Source organism: Lutra lutra, chromosome 2 (genome assembly GCF_902655055.1).
Source record: "Lutra lutra chromosome 2, mLutLut1.2, whole genome shotgun sequence".
In the NCBI taxonomy this organism is placed as follows: Eukaryota; Metazoa; Chordata; class Mammalia; order Carnivora; family Mustelidae; genus Lutra; species Lutra lutra.
Genome location: NC_062279.1, coordinates 55532474 through 55551953, shown reverse-complemented (window position 1 = coordinate 55551953; position 19480 = coordinate 55532474). Strand labels below are relative to the sequence as shown.

At 38.3% G+C, this 19480-nt stretch overlaps 1 protein-coding gene across 1 annotated transcript in view; it reads right to left on the bottom strand.

Moving 5' to 3' along the window:
- Positions 1-19480, bottom strand: part of XKR6 (XK related 6) — a 296537-nt gene that overhangs the window by 211156 nt on the left and 65901 nt on the right. The gene's annotated exons all lie outside the window — the stretch shown is intronic.

The following is a 19480-nucleotide window of genomic DNA, read 5'->3' as shown; positions in this document are numbered from 1 at the left end:
ATGTGAGGGACGCCTCGGTGGCTCAGTTGGTTAAGCAGCTGCCTTCGGCTCAGGCCATGATCCCAGCGTCCTGGGATCGAGTCCCACATCGGGCTCCTTGCTTGGCAGGGAGCCTGCTTCTCCCTCTGCCTCTGCCTGCCACTCTGTCTGTGCTCACTCTCCCTTCTCTCTCTATGACAAATAAATAAATAAAATCTTAAAAAAAAAAAAAAAGAATATCCAATGTGAAATACATTCGGATTCAAATAATTTCCTTAGTTTAGACTGTTTTTGTTTTTTAACAAAAAGGGTTACATGATATACCAGGAGTGAACCTGCAACCTGATTATTATGGTCTCTTCTTAGAAGTTTACTTTTTGATTCTAGTACTTTACACATTCTAAGATCTCCCTTCTGACACATACACATCTTGTCTCCTAATCTAAGCAAAAACCATATGCATGCTTTTTTTCTTCTGATCATAAGCTGTTTCTTCCTTGTAGTGTTTAGCTGTAGGAGCAGCGTTAATTTACATGGGAATTCTATAATAAATATTACATGCACAGTTTTCCCAACACAATTCCATACTGTTTTACCTAAATGGTACTGTAAACACAAAATATTTAGCAGTCAGAAAACCTCAAATCTCAAATTTCAGGAAGCTATGGGAAGAAGAGAGTGCTCAAAAGTGGTGTTTAGACCACAGCTAGCCATTTGGAAAACTTAAGGCTGGCTCTCTCTCTACGTTTACTCATTAAGCCAAAATAAATTCCAGATATACCACATTTAAAGTTAAAATATGAAACTATAAAATTAAAGAAAATATGAATGAAATTTTTAAATTAATTTTTAAGTATAGGAAGGCCTTCAATCATGACATAAAACCTAGTAGCCAAAAAACAAACAACCAAACAGAACAAAACTACAATTGTTTTTTAGAAAAGCAAAAACCAAATCAAACAAAAAAACAAGTGTAAGCAAAAAATAAACATAAGCTGGGGAAAATATCTGCAGTAAAAATTTAATATGCACAGAATTTTTATAAACTGCTAAGAAAAAGATAGCCACTGGAAAACAGGTGATGATTACAGACAATTCACTGGGAAATAAAAATAACTTGAAAATGTGTAAGAGTATCTTTAAACTCGTTCAAAATGTACGAAATGCAAATCAAAATGAGATGCTAACAATGGGTAATGATTAAATTCAAGAGTGTGGGAAATAGGGCACTCGAATATACCACTGGGAGAGGTATAAACTGGTATTAAAGTTTTGAAGAATGACAATATCTACTAAATTTAAAAACCCACATGCTTTGACCCAGAAATTTGACTTCTAGGGCTAGATCCTTCAGATTGCTTTTCACAGGTGAATAAAAGTATCTGTACAGACAGACTATTCATTTACAAAAAAAAAATCAAAGAAAAAAAATTTGGAAAACAATCGCAATGTCTGTCCAGTGTCCTAAGTTCAAAAGGAAGCTGGTTAAAGAAGGTATCATATCTCATGCAACTATAGAAAGGTGTCCTAGATATACTATTAAATGCATAAATGACATGTTTGAATAGACATATGTCATTCTTTCCAAAACAGTATTTTTTCAAAAATAGTATTTTTTTTTTTTAAAGGAATGCCAAGACCGGTGAGAAAGAAAGGAAGAAATGAGGGGCACCTGGGTAGCTCAGTTGGTTAAACAGCCAACCGGCCCACTCTTGATTTCAGCTCAGGTCATGATCTCAGGGTCCTGGGATGGAGCCCCGTGTCGGGCTCCACATTCACCAGGGAGTCTGCTTAAGGATTCTCTCTCTCCCTCCCTCTCTGCCCCCACAACCAGCATACACATACACACTCCCTTTCTCTCTCTCCCTCCCTCAAATAAATCTTTAAAAAAAGAAAGAAAAAAGGAAGGAAGAAATGAAATCTGTGAAAAGCTACCCAAGAAACTGTTAAAACATGAGAACCGGGGAGGAAGGACTTTTTACTTACCACTTTATAACTTCTATAGTATGTAATTTTTGTAACACAAGTAATTATTCTACAATTAAAATGTTTTTCAAGGATGCTTTGCTATTTCAGCATTTTAAACTCTATGCATTGATTTCTCAAAATGGAAAGAGATTTACATTCTAGAGTCAGATCTCACCAGCCACCTGGTGAGTGTGAGGACTCGTTTGTGGTCAAGACCACAGAGGCATTCACTCAGCTTTCACCCCTGAAATTAACTGTCAATGCACTTGCGGGACTGTGCTTCTCAAACTTGGCCACCACTTGATTCTTCTAAACGTTCTTTAATCTACACACCACGCTGTGGTCTACACAGGACACTTTCACTCCTACTCCTATACATGAGGGGCAGTTTACAAGGTTCTGAATTTACCTTCATGGACTTAATGGCTATCCAATAGCCCCCACCGTGTGCCGTAAGTTAGTCATCGATTATTTACCTTATCTTCTGTCCTACAGAGAGTGCCAATCTAGTAACACTGTGCTGTTACTTACTTCTGCAGTGATCTCAGACTCTAAATCCAATTCCTTCACAATGACAAGCTTGCTGTTTTATGTGACATCTACTTTACAGACAGAATACATGGAACTGGTCAAGATTCCAGTAAAATGTCACTAAAGAAAACCAGTCTCACAGGTGGGGAACAAAGCAAAATGTGCTAAAAATACAGTATTTGTCCATTTAAAAAATGGTCTTAACTCTGCAATTACTCTCCCATTTACCCCAAATCAGCACTAACTGGAGATGGTTAGTTTTTCAGCAGGATAAGTCATAATTACCGAGGCATGACCAGCCTTTGGCACTTGCAGGAACCCTCTACCTCCAAAAGAGACATACAGATCTAACTCTGACAATACATTGTTTGATTGTGAACCACGAAGTTATTGGGAGATTTTAAACATCTTCTTTCTTCCTCTTCTTCCCCCCCCCCCCCCCAGGGAGAGAGAGAGAGAGAGAATTAAGCAGGCTCCATGGCTAGCATGAAGCCTGATGCAGAGCTTGATTTCATGATCCTTGAGAGCATGACCTGAGCCAAAATCAAGAGTCGGACACTTAACCTACTGAGCCACCCAGGTGCCCCAAACAGTTTCCATCAGCATTTTTCTTTAGCTGTGAAGTCACTATAATTGAAAGTGTTGTGGCACTTATGAGTAGATTAATTCATATATCTAATTTTACTTGAGCCCTCACTAATAGATTCTTATTTTTAAACAGTTTCTCTCTCCTATCTAAGGGTAAACAGGGATCTTCTTTTTAATGTTGACTTTTTTTTTTTTTTTTTTTTTTGGTAATCACATAACTCTTGTAGAGCCTTAATCCATTTACATCTTCAGTTTCACCTGAAATAGATTCTTTTTATTTTTTTAATTAACATATAATATATTATTAGCCCCAGGGGTACAGGTCTGTGAATCGCCAGGTGTACACACTTCACAGCACTCACCATAGCACATACCCTCCCCAATGTCCATAGCCCCACACCACAATCCCCCCACTACCCACCCCAACCCTCAGTTTGTTTTGTGAGTACCTGAAATAGCTTCTTTCCTTTTGCCTACAGACATTCAGATTTCTGGATCCTAGACCAATCCACAACCCATTTCCTTGAATACATGACTCATTTCAGCTAATATCCCCCTTCTTTTTCTTTAGTGCTAAATTGCCAAATTTGAAGAGTGATCTAGAGTTGGTTCATTCATTTAAAAATATTTCCTGAAAAGTGACTAAGTGCCAGGATCTAGGGATACAAACTGTTACAGCGCCTCCCTTAGGGAGCTTAGAGTTCGATTACTCAGGTATCTAGAGGTTCAAGATGTTGTCATGAAGGAGTAACACTTGAGGCTATGACAGAGCATCAACAGGGGACTTAATTTAGACTGGGAGCCACTCTGCACAGCATCAACAGGTGCTCTTCTCCTGCCTGGGTGTTCTGGGATATGCAACTTGTGCGTGGTCTTATAAGGCAGCCCTGGTGGGGTCTCCTGGAGGAGGTGGCCTTTAAGCTGATATCTAAAGGTTGCACAGGAATTGGCCAAGCAAAGAGTAAGAGAAGTAGCATTACAAATAGAGGGAACTGGTTATGTTGAAGTCCTCGGACAGGAAAGAATATGGTGAATACAGTGATCTGGAGAAGGGAATGTGGGCAGAGAACATGGAAGACGAGCAAAAAGGTATGAGCCAGATCAACCAGTCTCAAACAGTACACTGAGGATTTGGGGCTTTAACCAAAGTGCAGTGGGGACCGCATTTAACACTCTTTGCAGCATGATTTCTACTCCTACTATTCTCTAAACAGCCAGCCATACACTTTTAACATACAGAATCTTCTCCATTCTCAGCAAGTAACTATAGTTATAGCCCAGACATACTGCGGGTTTGGTTTCAAACTAGTGCAATAAAGCAAGTCAAATAACTTTTTTTTTTTGTTTCCAGGTGTATAAAAGTTATGTTTCCTCTATGCTGTAGTCTTTTAAGTGTGTGTTAGCATTATGTCTAAAAAGGCAATGTACACTGTACCTTAATTTAAAAACACTTTATTGCTAAAAAAAAATCTAACCATCATTTGAGCTTTCAGGGAGTCATATCCACTGATCACCAATCATCATAATAAATATAATAACAATGAAAAAGTTTGAAATAAGAATTACCAAAAATGTGACACAGAAACACAAAGTGAGCAAATGCTGTTGGAAAAAAGGCACCCAAAGGCTTGCTTGATGCCGGGCTGCCACAAACCTACCATTAGTAAGAAAGGAAGAAAGAAAGAATGAAAGGAAGAGAAGAAAGAAAAAGAAAAAGGAAGGAAGGAAGGAAGGAAGGAAAAAAAAGAAAAGAAAGAGCAGTATCGGAGAGGTACAATAAAGTAAAAGCATTGTAAAACAAGGAAGGCCTGTATTCAGCTTCTGAAATGGCTTCTAGCCTAAGCTTGAAAACATAAGCTGTCACTGACTCTTCTAACTTCTACTTCTCTCAGTATTCAGCTTAACGTTTTATACACAGTAGGCATTCAAAACCTGCACAAAGACAAATCAGTCTTGGAAGAAAACAGAATGATGAAAAGTTAATCACAACAGTGTAAGAATGTAATCGTATTTAATATTCTCTATGAGAAGTGTAATTTGAAATGGCTTCAATTTAACTTACAGACTTGCCTTATTTTCTCCTGTAGTGATGAAATACTTATGAACTCCAGAAATTTCTTTAAACAAATGCCCAATTGCAATTTGATCAGTCCACAGATACAATGCTTAGATGACACCGCCATACTCTGCGCTCAGCACAGGGTACATGGTAGTGGTCTAGTTCTTCCATACTAGAATTATAAAAACTAGACAGCTGACATCCAGGTAATATGTACATTCCATTGAAAAGTATGACTACTCTGCTACAAAGAATATAAGTCAATGACATCTCATATTACACTAGCCATCAAATCTTGCACGTTATTACATGTATGCTTTACATAGACTATTCATTTTGAAACTGTTAAATATGCTATTCTTTCATTTTTGACAATTTTAGCAAATGCTAAAAGTCAATGGCCGCCACACTTACAGATTTTAGCAGTAATTTACCATACTTATGTTCTATTAAATGAAGATAAGTACCAACTATTTTCACCTTATTCTGGTAGGTAGGGCAAGATGTCAAATTTGCTGGGTTCAACATTTAATAGTTCTACCCATATTTCATCAGAAACACTGGTACAGACTTAGAAACAAATGTAAGATTTATTAAAAAAAAAAATATATATATGTATATATATACATACTTCCCCCAACATGAGCTATTGATATTTCAGGTCTCTGCAGATCTTTTTTATGTCTACAGAATGATCTGAGTTGTGCCCCCAAATCAGGCTGAATCATATAATTAAGCTGAATTAGATATTTTCTATACAAGGCAAATAAAAACATACTTTTATTATTCTTATATTAAATAACCTACTTTATGTGTCTTTAAAACTCTAGGGGTAAGAACTCTAGAAACTTTAAATGTTATTGATTGAAAAAACTCTCATCTGCTTCATCCTTTGTTTTAAAATGGCTTAAAGATTAGATTTTGTACATTTTGAAATTTTTTTTTAAAAGATTTTATTTATTTATTTGACAGAGAGAGATCACAAGTAGGCAGAGAGGCAGGCAGAGAGAGAAGAAGGGAAGCAGGCTTCCTGCTGAGCAGCGAGCCCGATGTGGAACTCGATCCCAGGATTCTGGGATCATGACCTGAGCCGAAGGCAGCGGCTTAACCCACTGAGCCACCCAGGCGCCCTACATTTTGAAATTTAATGTGTATAGACTTCAGAATGTTTCTGCTTTCTGATGTCTAGTTTTTGTAACAGTAGATTAGGATGTTTATAGGCCTTTGATGCCTCAGTCCTGCTAATAGGACTCTGTTGTCTAGAAGAGATGATCAGACTAACAATTGAAAGCTCTAATAACTGGGTGGCACATACTGAACATGACAGGAAAAAGTGTCCGTGTTTGGAACTGAAACAGAAATAGAAAATCGTGCCAGCGTTGAAAATAAATCACGCTATCTTAATGTAAAAATGTCTACAACAAATTCATGCGCCATGAAGTAGAGACCATGATATTTTTAATATTAACTTGACAGGTGTTGAATAACTGTATCATGTTTGGGTAGTTCCCGACCATACAGGCAACAAGTACGGCCTATCTGGACTCATGAGAAGGACATAGCAATTAAGAATACCAATGCACAGTGAAAACTGTTAGTATTTTCCCGGTCTCAGTCAGAGACTGTGCTATAAAAGGCAGGCAATGAGAGGGACTCACAGACTTGAACTGCCTACATGACCTCTTACCCTCTTAAGTTCCACCCCTTTCAGCATTCTTTGTGAAAACAACATTATCTGTGAAAAACAACATTATCCTTCCTGTCAGAAAGCTTCACAATTTGGTCTGTTCCTCACTAGCCATGTCCTGCTCTCTCCACTGCAAATGCTCATTAATGATGAAGGGTTACAGCAGCCACTAGAAGCTCTTGGTGGAATAATTTTAGTCTTCAAACTAAATGACAAATAATCATTTAAAAATGTGTTTACTATTGAAAACTTCCAAGGTATACAAAAGTAAATAAGCTAGTGCAATGAACCCTCAACTCAGTTTTAACAGCCCAACTATCAACATCCTGCCTTTTCTGTTTAACTGATATCTCTACTCACTCCTCACTTCCCAACTAAAGAGGGTAAGTTTCCCTTTTTTTTCTGAAGGTACAATTTACAATTAAGTTTTTCTTTTAAACCATCTTAACCATTTTTAAAGTGTACAGTGTGGTGCTATTAAGTATATCCATGCCATTGTACCACTGCCACCCATCTCCAGAATCCTCTGCGTCTTGCAAAACTCAAATTCTGAGGCCATTCAACTGCCCACGGTCCCTCCCCACCTGCCCCAGGAGCCACCTTCTCTGTTCTGTCTCTGTGAGCATGACTACTCTAGGGCCCTCACACCATTGGAATAAGACAGTCTGTGTCTTTTTGTGCCTAGTTTCCTTCACTTAGCATAATGTTTCCAGGGTCATGTGTTTGCTTTTTGATGCATCCTTCCTTTTTAGGACTGAAGAATACTCATTTGTATGTACGGGCCACATTTTATCTGTCATCTGTCAATGAACTCTTGGCTTGCTTCCACTTTTTGACTATTGTGAATAACACTGCTATGAACATGAGTGTATAAATACGCTTTCAGTTGTTTTCAATTCTTCTGAGTATATACCCAGAAGCAGAACTGTTGGATCATATGGTAATTTTATGTTTCAGTTTTTGAGGAACCTCCACACCGTTTTCCATAGCACAGCTGTACTAATCCACATTCCCACCAACAGTGTACAAGGATGATAAACCAACTGGCATGTGACAAAAACTTTGAGTTTACAAAGCACTTTCATATATATTATCTTACATAATCCTTTCAAATACAATTGACTAGTAGGAGTCCTAATCTGTTGGCAAGCATTCAAGATCCTTAAAAATCTATCACTATTTTCCCCATATTTCCGAATAAATGTTTCTTCTAATCAGATTGGTTTAAGCAGACTATATTATACAGTATTAGATATGTAGCTCAGTAAATGCTAAAAATATTAACAGTGCAGGAATTAAAGGACCCAAATGAAAATACAAATATAATGGAATGATACTTGTGGCTCCCAAAGAAAAACTAACCTTAAAACAGCTATATCTGGGCGCCTGGGTGGCTCAGTGGGTTAAGCCGCTGCCTTCGGCTCAGGTCATGATCTCGGGGTCCTGGGATCGAGTCCCGCATCGGGCTCTCTGCTCAGCAGGGAGCCTGCTTCCCTCTCTCTCTCTCTCTGCCTGCCTCTCCGTCTACTTGGGATCTCTCTCTGTCAAATAAATAAATAAAATCTTTAAAAAAAAAACCAGCTATATCTAACACAGAGCATCGATGAATACCAGCTATATAGTTATTAAATAACAGGTTTGTTATCATTATTATCAAAGTCAGAGAAACACGAACTACTTCCAAATAACAAAAATGGCATAACAGAATTATCAGTAAAGAACTCAAAATTAAAGTAACATTTTTTGGAAAATTTTCTGGAAGCACCCCATAAGGCAGCAAGTAATCTACTCCCAAGTTACCTCGAATAAACAAACAGCCTCTTGGCATAATTTTGAAAAGTTTTAATGTTGACGATGTCAGCTTCCCCGAGAAAAAGTAAGGCAGGAAAAATAAACACCCAATTATATGCATTATTTAGTAATAAAATAAACAAGTTCATGAACACTCTAAAATTTAAATGATAAAAGTACATGTCCCACACACAAATAAAAATATTTACAGTATTTTTCTTGGAGAAATGGTAACCTACCAACAGCTAGGTGAATGATTAATCACCACAAAACAGGAGGTTACTAGGCAGGAAATACAATTGATAAATTTTGGTGAAGGGGTAATCAGGAAACAGATGTGGACATCAATATGGCTGCCTGACAGCACGAAGACAAAAAACCCATTAAGTTATATCTGAAATATACAACATAAAGAGAAACAGGGAAGACCTAAGACAAATTTTCTCCTATTGACTAATACTCAGGGTTAGCCATGGTTTAAGAAAATATATCTCCTGCTAGGCAAAAAAATGAAGGAATCTGGAGTTGGACAGAAAAAAGCTTTAATACCAGAATTAATACCAGAATTAATTAATTCAATTAATTAATTTAATACCAGAATGGATCTTGGGAGAGTTGGGGGGGGGAGGGAAACAGAGTCTAAAACAAGGAGGAAAAAAAGAACCTCACAAAACTACTAGTTCTGTTACCATTCCAGAGGACAAATTTGTTTACTCTGGAGTTCATCTTCTAATTTCTGAAATGTTGTGATAATGTGTAGGAGCAGACTGTCATTTTTTTAAAACTAGATATGTTAACTTATTTTCTTGATATCCTTATAAAGCCAAACATTTTTATGAGAAAAGAAAAACTAAAGAAGCTTCACAATATCATGTTGATAGTCACTCTCGCTTTCTTTACTACCTTTGGGTCATGTTAGGAATTAAAATCTGAATTTAAACTTTTTTTGCCTTTATTTCTGATCTAATCAATCAAACACTGTGAATGATTAAACCTGATGTTTCTGATAATGTCCACAATGTATAAAGACTATTTTTATTTCATTTTTGTTTTTTAAATTATTTTAGCTTCTCATTATCTTGAAATTCAAAGCATAGAGAGATACCAATTTAATAATGAAGTACTTATTTTGACCTCAAATAATGTATTTCCAACATAGAAACTCAAATAGTACAAAATATTTCTAATAAATGCTTCCACTACTATTACTTTCCAAAGCATTATCATTTCAATGTGTCTCTACAACATCCTCTCTATTAATAAGACTAGAACATTTGGTCCATCTTCCAAAAGGAAAAAAACTAAAAAGATCAAGATTCTTTAACCAGAGTAAAACACACCTTCTGACATCTACTCTAGAATACTTTCTTCTCTCCATAAATCAGTGCACCTAAACAACAAAAATGTCTTTTACACTAAAGCACAATATAGAAACTAGAAAGCAGTAGACAACATATTTGGAAAAAGGAAAATGGGCTCTGTAAGGTGATTAGAAACAATGCTCCACATTCATTCCTCAAAGCAGTGATCCTAGGAGAGCAAAGAAGGCACAAAATGGAGAAGCTAAGTGGATCCCAATGTCTTCTGTTCCAACTGTGGATTGCTCCATTATTTTGTTTTTAGAATGGCAAAGCCTGAATCTTTCAGTGAGAAAGAATCTAAGATCATCTTGTCCAGACTTTTCACCAATGCTGGAAACCCAAGTCTATTAAGTGTTTATTCGGCATTTGGTTAAACATTTTCAGAGGGCAAAAAGGCTGCTTCTTTGGAAAATCTTTTCCATTTCAGAGCAGCTCTGCTGGAAATCATTTTGGTCCTATACAATTTAGGGAAAATTAAAAATGTTACATTAATCACGTCAAGTAAAGGCCAACTTTTTTTTTCCATTGTTAATAATAAGTTCCAAGGTCACAAATCTCCAGCGGTTTGTTATTCTGTTGCTTCAACATCAAAGGCCTAAGCTCCTTTATTCATTTTTACTCTGCCATTAGCACGCTGGTTTAGCTCTCTTTATGGTTTCAAGATGGCTCCCATCATTCCAGGCTTCATGTGCAGATATAGTAATGTCCAATGTAAAAAGATTATTTCTTCCCCTTCTGAATCTTCTTATCAGAGAGGAATTTCTGTGTCTGAAGACCCCTAGCACACATCTTATTGGCCAAAATTATGCCTGTCCAATCACTGGCAAGGAAATGAGTCCATCATGATTGAGAATGATCATCATTTGTCCCCCTGGAGCTGGGGTCTGCCGCTCTTGATAAATAAACATAGGCAGAAAGGGCAGATTACTTCAATAAAATCAAAATTCCCTTAGAATGAAGGGAGGAGGAAAAGGCAGAGGGTATAGGTGATCCAACACCTGCTATGGGTACATGGCCTCAAAATCCTGTCTTTCAGCAATTTCTACCTATTGTCACTAGTTCTAACCTCTAGATCTAACTGCAGAAATCCCTGTGCTTTAACAACACTACACATTCTATACCTGTAAAAACAACTACTGTGCTCCCCTCCTCAATCATAAATTCCTCTTTGGGTTAAACAGTTCTATTTCAGTGTACTGCTCTATATCACTTTCTGTCTATATGTTTTTACCATCTTGATCACTCTTCAGTTACCAATGTCCCTCAAAAAATGCCCAGGACCCTCTTAAGATGTTTAGTTCTAGTAATTAACTTCCATGTTTTATCAGTACCATCTGACACTGCTGGTTCTCTGGGACTCTCCTCCTGACTTCCAATAAACTTGACAGAAACTATAAACCTCTTTGTCTTCTATAACCTATACTTTGGTATTTGTAAAAAATGATATAATACAAAACTCTACACTTAATTATGCTATACTTCACCTTATTTTTGGTCTATCTTTCCAACCTAAGCACGTGTTGAATATTTTTTTTAATTCTAAAAACTAATGTTTGCCACTTTCCTAGTTTTCAATTATAGAAATTCAAACTTGAGAAAAACTCACTGATGTTTATTTCTCAGCTTTGCAGAAGCAGGGCAATGTCACTTGGGGAAAACATCTTATTCTCACAAGAAGTCTTCTGAGACTGTATTTACTTGTTGAATTTCCAAGAATCAAAAAACTAATCCTCATAACGTCAGCAAAATAATCTATTAAGTGTATTGAAAAGAGCCATTTCCCAGGGATGGACGTACTTTCAATGGACTAACTAAAATTAGAATGTCAATTCAAAAATGTTAAGTGAAAATGAGAACAGCTAAGGAACGAAGAGAAATTAGAGTCCTGTGGCCAATGTATTCCCACTTACCCACTCCATCCACAGACAAACCATGATGGAAATCAATATATAATCAAAAGAAACCAGATAACTGAATCATTTGCTCAATGAATTCTTTCCATGTAAACATGTCACACAGGAAAGCCAAATTATAATCAAATGTTTGTTTAGCGAGCATACAAATCAAAGCAAAAGCAAAGATGTTAGTATTCTAACATCTCTTCAACAATATCTGGGTAATAGTCTCATATATCATTCTCTAGAACAGCTTTATTACTCTAAGTATAACAGAGTACTAAACAGGGTACTGTGGCTGGTACTTAAATGTTAAAATCTGCCTTGAGTACTTGACGAAGAAACTTCTTTCCTGACAGTCCTACTTCTTAATTAGATGCAATACAACTCCACCAAGCTATGATCAAGTGCAGATGACCTGGAGGTTAGCCTATCTTAAGGTCTGGGAGTCATAATGGTTGAGTTCAAAGCCAACTCTTCCTTCTGGAAATTCTAAGGGGGAGAATCCCTTGCCTCTTTCAGCTTCTAGAAATCACATGCACTCATGGGCTCAAGGCCCCTTCCTCCCCCTTCAAACCAAACATCACTGGCAGTGTAGTATCTTCAGATCTCTAACTCTTCAGGCTCCCTCTTTCACTTACAAGGCCCGCATGTGATTACATCAGGCCCACCTAGATAATCCATTATAACCATTATATTTTCAAATCCTTAACTGAATCACATCTGCAAAGTCTCTTTTGGAATGTGAAGCAACATATTTATAGTTTCTGGGCATTAGGATGTTACATTATTGTAAGATCATGATTCTCCACACGGCAAAGCTGTCGTACTTACCACTGATTTTATGTTAACCAGTTTACATTTGGTGAAGATATTTCATTTCATCTTGAAACTTCAATACTGCTAACTAGGGAGGGCACAGCTATTTCCATGCACAGTTCATACTAAAACTAGACTGCATTTTCTATTTCAGTTTTCACACACAAAATGGCAGGTGTTTCATTCATCAATGGAAAAGAAAAGTTAGAGTCAGGCAATCATTCAAGCCCTCAAGGCTGTATCAATTAATATGAGGCCAATTAAACTAATAAGAAATAAGCCAGAATGAAGTCAGTATGTAAATGCCAGCTCCAACAATTCCTCAACCTCAAGGGGTCCTTCAAATCAGGGATCCTAATACCTTTTCATTCGTTCTACCCCACTTTCATCCTCATACCCTAGCTTAGGTCTCATAGTCCACTGTTAATAATCACTCTCCTCTCTCATCTCATGGTCCTTGGCTAGCAAAAACCCAACACTCCTCTATACAACTTTCTATCCATTTCATGACAACCCCAGGGCAATTTAACATGGTAGGAGAAAACCTTCATCACTCATCTCAAATGGGACCTTTAGAGTGGCCCTCTAATCAAACTATGGTTCTTTAATCCATCATCTCTCTGAAACCCTGTACCCTCTTCTTCCCCATCCTCCCTCTCAGCTGCTTCCTATTTCACTCAGCAAACAGAACTTCCTTCAGATCCTACCTCATCATCTACCCACTGAATTACAGTGTATCCTTATACTCTCCTTTCCCTCCTGTATGTCTGGATTGAATGCCAGTCACTTCACTCTACCTCTGATCTCTCCTTCTCTTACCAACTCAAGGCTGCAGCTCTAGCACTCCTCCGTCTCTCTCCTGCTTCATCAAATTCTTCCTCTCTTGTGGATAATTTCTGTAAGCAAACAGGCTGTGATTTTTTCCCATTATACTCATCGCCTCCACCTGACCCCCTCCCACCTTCTCCTGAGCCCGCACACCAAGTGCTCACCCTCAACATGCAGCAAAACATCAAAGTCATCAAGAATCTTTTCTTTTTTTTTTTTTTAAAGATTTTATTTATTTATTTGACAGAGAGAAATCACAAGTAGGCAGAGAGGCAGGCAGAGAGAGAGGAGGAAGCAGGCTCCCTGCTGAGCAGAAAGCCCGATGTGGGGCTCGAACCCAGGACCTGGGATCATGACCTGAGCCGAAGGCAGCGGCTTAACCCACTGAGCCACCCAGGCGCCCCTCATCAAGAATCTTTACAAAGCTAAATTTAATGGTCAAAAGTTGGTCTCCATAATATTTGACTTAGACCATTAATCTCTCTTCTATGAAACATTTTTCACGTTTCACTTCCAAAACACCGTATCCTTCTGGTTTTTCTTCTACCCACTGGCCAGGCCTTCTCACTCCCCTTTGTTAGATTCTTCTCAACTACCTAACCTCTAAAAGTTAAGGTGTCCCAGGCCTCACTGTCTACATTCACTCCCTTGGGGAAGTTTTTAGTCTCAGGACTTTAATTACTACCTGTGCTGACAACTCCAAATTTTATATTTTTAGTCTGGATCAGACCTCTGGTCCCCAGCCTCCTATATCACAAGTAGGTCCCTCAACAGATTCTCTCAGACATCACACAGGTATCTCTGAGTACCCCAAACCAAATTCCTGATCTTCCCTATGGACCTGTTCCTTGTAGTCTTTGTCTCAGCACAGTATACGGGAACTCCATCTCATCAAAAACCTTAGTGTCATCCCTGAAAACTTTCTTTCCCTCACGTCTACCACCATATCACATCGGCAGACCAAATTAGCTCTCCCTTCAAAATATATCCAGAATCTGACCAATTCTTACCATCTCTATTGTTATCATCTTGAGCCAAGCCATCATTTCTTATTTAGGTTAGTTACTGCAACAATCTGCTTCCATTCTTATTCTCCTTGTTTATTTACTACATGCTGGGGTGCCTGGATGGCTCAGTCGGGTCAAGCATCTGACTTTTGATTTGGGCTCAGGTCATGATCTCAGGGTTCTGGGATTGAGCCCCTTGTTGGGCTCCCTGCTTAGCAGCAGGTCTGCTTGTCTCCCTATCCCTATGCACCTCCCTCCTCCCCTACCCACTAGCACTCTCTCTCTAAAATAAATCTTTTTAAAAATTAAATATTTAATACATGCTGTTTCCTTTTTTTAGTAGGCTCCACACTCTTGGTGGGCCTTGAATTCAACCCTGAGATCAAGAGTCACAAGCTCTACCAACTGAGCCATCCAGGTGCCCCCATGCTGTTTTTGAATGCTTGTGTCCCCACAGAATTCATTATGTTGAAATCCTAACCCCTAAAGGTAATAGTATTATGTCAGGCCTTTGGAGGGTGATTAGGTCACAAGGATGGAATCTTCATGAATGCATTTAGCATTCTTATAAAAGAGACCCCACAGAGCTCCTTCACCCTTTCTGCCAAGTGAGCACACAGCATAAGTGCCTACTATATATTTTTTAAAGATTTTATTTTTTTAATTTTCTTTAGAGAGGGAGGAGGTGAGCAAGAGAGGGAGAGAAAGAATCTTAAACAGGATCCATGCCCAGTGCAGAGTTGGACATGGGGCTCAACTTCACAATCCTGAGATCATGACCTGAGCCAAAATCAAGAGTCAGACAGACACTTAGCCAACTGAGCCACCCAGGCACCCCAGGTTTTTTTTTTTAAGTAATCTGTACACCAATGCAGGGCTTGAACCCACAAACCCCCAATAGTTGCATGCTCCACTGACAGCCAGCCAGGAATTCCAGGTGCCTGCTTTAAATCAGGAAGAGGGCCCTCACCAAAATATAACCATGCCAGCCAACTTGATCTCAGACTTCCAGCCTTCAGAACTATGAGAAATAAATTTCAGTTGTTTATAAGCTACCCAGTCTGTGGTATTTTGTTATAGTAGCATGAATGGACAAAGATAATACAACAGCTAGAATTTTTTTTAAATTATGGTTCATGGTTTACTCTATTGTGCTCACCTTTTAAAATAAGGTAAAATTTACATATGGTGAAATTAAATAGATCTTGGGTTTCAATTCAATTACATATACCCATGTAATCAAGACCACAATCAAGATACAGAATTCTTTTAACTTTGGGCTATTATGAATAAAGCAGTTATAAACATTCTTATACAAGTCTCTTTATGGACATATGGGTGCCTTAGGTAAGAACGTAGGACAGAGTGCTGTGTAACAGAACAGAAACATGTACATGCATGTTCATAGTAGCATTATTCACAATAGCAAAAGGTGGAAATCGCCAATATCCATCAACAGATAAATGGTTAAACAAAATGTGGTATATCCATACAATGGAAAATTATTCATGTATAAAAAGGAATGAAATACTCAATCATGCTACAATGTGGATGAATCTAGAAAACATAAGTGAAAGAAATTCAACAGTAAAGATCACATTTACACGAAATATTCAAAATAGGTAAATCCATAGAGTCATAATGCAAACTGGTGGATGCCAGGTGCTGGCAGGAAGGAGAGAAATAGGGAACAGTTGCTTAATGGGCTTCCTTTCAGGGTGACAAGAATGTTTTGGAACTCGACTGAAGTGATGGTTGTTGTTCAATACGGTGATTGTACCAGGTCTCACTGAACTGTTCGCTTTGAAATGATTTTGTTATGTACATATTTCACCTCAAATAAATAAATTTAAAAACCCATATAGAATTTTTTATATTTTGAACAGAACAGCATTCAGACAATGTAGAATAACACAAAATCCAGTGTCCACACCACCATACATGTGAGTTGGGTTGTTACACTAAATGCAGTCTGGAGTAAGTCTTTCTAACTCTATAGAGACTTCATGGTTTTTTTCATGTGTAAAGTGAAGACACTTCAATGGGCTGTGGGGATCAACTGAGATAATGACGATGAAAACACATTGTAAAGTGCTGTGCATAAAAAAATTAAGTATCTTTATATTAGCCCCAGGTAGGGGATATACTCAGACTGAGGGAGCTACAGGTGAATAGAGGCACCATTATTCTCAGGGAAGCAGGTAAAACTATTTTGAATAGCTAGTCTTGTAGGCACAGAGAGAGGAGAATACAAGTTAAGTCCCACCAGCAAAGTGTCCACTGCTGGCTTCTATGATGACTTAGCTTGTCAGGGGTCGTACTTAGATTATCCTCAGCCCCAGTCAGTGATTTAACACTGCACTCAAGACTGGCTTGCAAGTGTCGCTATAAAGTTAGAGGGCTTGACGAAAGACTGCAGAAGATAAGAGGCTACTCTCCTGAAGCCATAAACTTACAAATCCCCAGTGCTCAAGAGTTAAAACAGGGAGCTAATCAACTATTATGCCATTTCAAAGCTCAGTCCCAATTAGCATAGGGTAATAAACTAGAGTGTGACTACTGTAATTTGCTTATGTCAAACACTAACCAACATATAACTAGCCATGTATAAGTGGAATTAACTAGATTTAACATGTCCAAATCTCAGTGTTCTTAAAATGTAAAATGTAACAGCTACCAAATTTACAAATGAAAATTACTACAGCTTAACCAAACCCATGACAGACACTGTGCAACATAATTTACAAATATTATCTGCACTCCTTACAACAACCAAGTAAGATGGCTGCTTTAATCCCTATTTTGCCAAGTAACTGTGCTGAACCAAAGTAATTAGAGGCAACTCCGTGACTTGACGTGGGGTGGGGCTGACTCTGAAGCCCATGATCCATTCACTAAACCCTGCTGCCTCTCAGTCCTAGAAAAAACTCTAGGGTCAAAGTAATTCTTACGGTTCTAATCCCTACTGAATACAACTTCAGGAGGTGTATGATTAACTAAAGGTCCTACTATTCAAGATAAATCAGATTCTAAACACTGGGAAGCACTAATTAGACAGAAGGGATTAATCCTAGAATGCTGTTTGTAACTGTTTGAGGTACAGTTGTTGGTTCCAGGCTAGTCTGGACCATCAAGTCACAATTAGAGCCTACCCAAAGGGAAGCCTGAAAGGGCTAACTTCACTTCACTTCAGAGGAATGCAACAACAGAGCCCATATCTAGAATAATTCTTTGCATCTCTGCAGACACCCATGGGCCTTGCACAAGTAAAGGAATAAATATACAGAAACACCAGAGTTCTCATCCCTTTAAGATTTAGTAAATGGGGCTTACAGGTCAATAACCTAATGTATTTGCCATTTTGTCCCCCCGCCCACAAACACACACACATTACTGTCAAGTCAAGAGAAAGGAAAAGACAGGCTATAAAGATTTCTTCAAACATTCATGCAGAAAAAGCAAGCCCCTCAAGAAATCAAGAAATCAAGGGAAAGAAATCAAGCTGGCCTCAGACTTTTCCAGAACAACATTCCATGACAATGGAATGTGACAAATCAACGGAACAAACCTCTATCTAGTTTTGAGGAAAAGAAAAGTATGACCCAAGAGTGTTACAACCTATTTTCATGAGCTCATATGAAGGACAGGGCCACACATGGTCTGAAACATGAAGGATCACAGGAGAATCCAACACCCATAAGTCTCTTGTGAACATTTCCTTCACTTTCCTGTGCTAAAACTAACACCTGTCATCTGACAACACAGCTTTCCTGCAGCTCTCAGGAGTGAAGGCTGTGTTGCCCCCACATGCCACATATGTGAGCCTTCTGGGGGAATTTGTATCTTGATTTCAGTGCTGCTGCTATTCTTTCTACTGTCACATGTCCCAGGCTCTCTGAAGGCCCTGTCATCAGACTTGACCACTGTGAAGAAAATCTCAACATATTCCAAAAGTAAAACCAACACAAGCCACGGAACTGGAAATTAACAACAAAAGGCTAGCCAAAGATAGCTCTTTACTTAGAAATGTAAAACACCTCTTTTGAATTCAAGAGGATATAAAATGGAGTATTTTAACCTAGAAAGGAACTAGCATTTTTAATTAGAAATGAGAAATGAACTAGTGCTTTTAATTAGAAACAAACAGAGCAAAGATGACAACACATCAAATAATGTGGAACACAGTCAACGCCACATGTAAGTACCTTTTGCCGTTCACAGTACAGTGAGTACAAGTGATTCAGACATGTCTATTCTTTCCAGCACTGCTCGTTGAGAGGTAGTAATGCGGAGTTCCCAGGTGGACTGCACCTGGGCAAACATTTAGGGGCTGTGGCTTATGAGCACTGTACAGTGAGGAACTTCTACGAGTAAGGAGCTCTGGCTCCAATGCAGGCTTTGCCACTACACTAACTAGCCAAGTGTCCCGCATCAGCAGTTTGCCAACGGCCAAGTCTCAGTCAGTTTGGAGGCTCTAAAACTAGGATAGGCTGATTAGATTATCTCTGAGGTCTCTTCTCCCTTTCAGAATTAAAACACTCTCCCAGCAAAAACTTTTCCTGTTGACCTATTTTGAAAGCAAGCTTCTGTGCAGCACATCTTCCCTGCTCTACAACAGAGTGCACACATTAACCTTTTCTTAATGACAATCACCCTAATGAATATCTCCTATTGTACTGTGTGCTTTAACACAGAAACCACAATTCAAAAGCAAGAATAAGATAAATTTCTGCCTTCAAAGAGTAGTGCCTTTTCATTTGGCAAGTAATTTCTCAATTTAGTAGGACAGATTGGGAAGTGGGTGTGGGGAGGGGGCAGCACACTCTTCTTTCTGTGAAAAATACTCCTGGTGTTCAAAGCTAAAAGGTTTATCGCTGCAGTCATGTTTTCAAAGTCAAGTAAAAACAGTGGCTTTTCACTGTTCCACTGATGGAACCTTTACAAAACTCTTATCATCAAACATTTCT